The 3504-nt window shown below is 44.4% G+C and overlaps 1 pseudogene; it reads right to left on the bottom strand.

The window, feature by feature from the left end:
* Positions 1-2614: 2614 nt before the first annotated feature.
* LOC101951579 (ADP-ribosylation factor-like protein 4A) lies at positions 2615-3222 on the bottom strand (annotated as a pseudogene).
* Positions 3223-3504: the final 282 nt, after the last annotated feature.

The following is a 3504-nucleotide window of genomic DNA, read 5'->3' as shown; positions in this document are numbered from 1 at the left end:
ATGACTTTCCAAAGATAATAGCTAGAGGCTCAGATACCTCCTCTATTAGCTCCTTGAGTATTCTAGGATGCATTTCATCAGGCCCGGGTGACTTGCAGGCATCTAACTTTTCTAAGTGATTTTTAACTTGTTCTTTTTTTATTTTATCCGCTAAACCTACCCCCTTCCCATTAGCATTCACTATGTTAGGCATTGCTTCAGACTTCTCGGTGAAGACCGAAACAAAGAAGTCATTAAGCATCTCTGCCATTTCCAAGTTTCCTGTTACTGTTTCTTAATAACTACATGGTGTAAGAATAACATGGGGAGGGGAGAATCAAACCCTACAGTTCAAATGGAAAAAGCACTAGAAAGGACATACATTGGCAGAGGGAGGGACTTGCTGACCTAACAGATCTTGTCTGCTTCTGATTTCTATTATATTCATGGAATATCAGGGTTGGAAGGGACCTCAGGAGGTCATCTAGTCCAACCCCCTGCTCAAAGCAGGACCAATCCCCAGACAGATTTTTGCCCCAGATCCCTAAAATGGGCCCCCTCAAGGAGGGGACCCACAACTCTGGATTTAGCAGGCCAATGCTCAAACCACTGAGCTATCCCCCCCCCCCCCCCCAATCTGTTACTCATATTGAAACTCAACCTGAATTAGAAAACAAATAGTGTTCCCTAGCTTTAAATCCAGCTGCAAGTGAGATGATACAAACCTGGAAATATTTTCATTCCTGTAATCTGTCATCAGGAAACTAGCCTGGGAATATTTCACACTGCCACCTAGGTAATTTGATAGTTTGATTATATTAAAGTAATTGCTGAGTGTGTTCTTGCTGACTCCTCTGTATTTCCCTGAAGTAATCCCTGCTCAAACGCATTTGAGGGAAAGAGATTATAAAGTAAGCTTTCTCCTTTGAAATTGTGATACCCTAAATATCACAGTCCACTCTAACTGGCTTTCGTAAACATGCATCATGCAGACAAATAAGCATTATAAATAACCAGTGAGCAATATAACAATAAATTGCTTACAGCATCCACATTTTGAAATATCTGCTTGAATGAGGGAATTGCAGAAATACGGCACCGTATAAATTATAGTATCTCCTTTCCTCGAATCCACATTCCCCAAGTGACTCATTGGCAGCAGAATGTACAGTGACGCACCAAACCTGCTTTTGGGCACAAAGACTCAAAGCTCCTACACTCGTAGCACAGGCCTGCAATCTGCGGAAAAGAAATTTCCAAGCAACTCTTAGTGCTTTTCTGCTAGTTAGCAGTCCACTGTATACAAACCCCTCCACTGTCCCTCATTTTTAGCGAGATCACTGACGTTAGTCCCAAAGTTGCCTACATTCCGCTCCCATCACTTTCATACTTGAAAATTTACATCAGAAATAAAGAAGAGTTGAACTGAGGTTACAGGAGGTCATAGTTTTCTGCAAGAATTGTTTCTGGTGTCCCCTGCTTTGAGTCTTTGTCCCATATTGCATCCCAAATTTAGGCATGGAAGGTTGAGAGGCATGGGTGGAGATGGCTCTTCATTCTTCGCATCATAGCACCTGGGAGCAAGGTTGCAGCTTGGGCTAGAGCTCAGGCTCTGAAGCCTGGGGGTGGGCATGCGATCCCAAGTTGCAACATCAGAGCATCATCTACACAGCTATTTTTAAAGTACTAGCATGGGCCCCACTACACAGATCCGCGGGAGCTGGGAGATTCACTCCCACATGCAGTGTTGACATACCCATACCATGTAAGGCCAAAGAGGACCACCAGATCATCTAGTCTGACCTCCTGTATATCATAGGCCACCAACACCACCCAGGATCCCCACACTAAACCCAACAATGGACATTAGAACAAAGTATTACAGCCCTCAGGAAACTAAACTTCTATGTGCCACAGGCAGGGAATAGGAGGGACTGTGGTGCACCAATGGCCAAGGCCCCTACAATGGCAGAGAACTGATTAAGTGAGGTATCTCCCAGTGATCCTTAAGTATTTAGTTTTCCACAATGCATAATCCTCTCAAACACTTTTATCCCCAATGGGCGATAGCATATCAAATATGTTTCAGTTTCAGAACTTGTTCCAGCCCAAAGATCCTCAAATTTAACAAGACTCACAAAGTACGCGCCTGGATGCTGTCACCCATTTGCTATGCAATATATGACAATTGGATTACTCAGAACTTTGCCTTTTCTGGTATCCTGGACGATGGTGTCGAAGGCTTAATGTAGCATGTCTTGGCTCATGATGTTAGACATACTTGTTACCAGAGGCATCTTGTAAACCTGTTAGAGCTTCAGAGACCTTTACCATTTCTGCCTTTCCTAACATGCCATGTGGTTTTTCTGCTGAGGAGAATTTCAGTCGAAGGTCAAAAGTTGGAGCCAGTCTGACAGCCAAGATGGCTTGCAGATAATCCATGGTTCATCAACAGAGAGAAATACTTCCTGTTGATTAGAGCCAAAGGGCCCGATCTAAAGTTTATTGAAACCAATGGAAAAATTCCCATTGACTGCAGTGGGCTTTGGATCAGGTCCTCCAATAGGTAATCAGGGAGGGACGGAGTAAAGTCAAGGATGCAGGTCTAATGGAATGTTAACGTAGGGAATGAAATTCAATAAATAAATGTACTCAAAGCATGATTTGCCAATAAAAAAAAATCATTAAAGGTCAGAGTCAATTGTACTTCATCGAGTTCCTCTTCGAGTCCATCCCGTATGATGGCACAGGTAGGCTGCAGATGCCATGGTGAGGAAAAGCTCAGCTCGCTCCTTCATAACACCTTTTTAACTGCTGAGAAAGAAGGACTTCCTCATCTCCTATTTGTTAGCAACTAGGAGGACAGGCACTGCTTGAGCTTCTGATACCCTAGTAACATTATGAAGTTGTGTTGGCTTCCTCCCTCCTTTTGGTGTGGACAGAGTCCACCACAAGCACAATACCATCTGTGCACCTTGTGTACAACTTCCACAGGGGCCTTAGTTTCTCTGGGCCATCTATGTCCCAGAAATGGAAAGTGACAGTTCAAGTTCCCTGAGTCACTTTGACTTTCTCTGTGTTAAACTCTTTAGTTGGGATGGTGCTGACCAACTCATTGAAGTGCAGCCCGTAGAGTGCTGTTATGTTATCAGCAGGGTTGAGCTCCAGGATCGTGATGTGAAAGCACTGGAAAGCAGACAGGCTAGAAAAGATCAGCATCTGGTCCAAGAGTCTCTTTCCCATTGCCTGAGGGAAGAGTAACAGCAGGTTGCCATTGAAAGCGGCAGAGACGGGTACTCTTCAGCACTCTGAGATAGAGTCACAGCCACACCAGAGTCAGACTTCCAGTGGGCAGGCAATTGGCAAAGGCCAAGGCAGCTCGTGCCTCCTGGCACCAGTGTCCCCATATCCAAATGCTCCTGACCCCAGCACAGGAGAAATCGCAGCACTGACTCCTCCACATATCTGCAACTTCTCAGTGCAACACTCCACACAGATATAGGCATATTTCAGAAATAATCTGAA

The sequence above is a fragment of the Chrysemys picta genome, chromosome 2 (genome assembly GCF_011386835.1).
Source record: "Chrysemys picta bellii isolate R12L10 chromosome 2, ASM1138683v2, whole genome shotgun sequence".
Taxonomy (NCBI): domain Eukaryota; kingdom Metazoa; phylum Chordata; order Testudines; family Emydidae; genus Chrysemys; species Chrysemys picta.
Note: the sequence above shows the minus strand (reverse complement) of the source record. Positions and strands in the feature narration are given on the sequence as shown.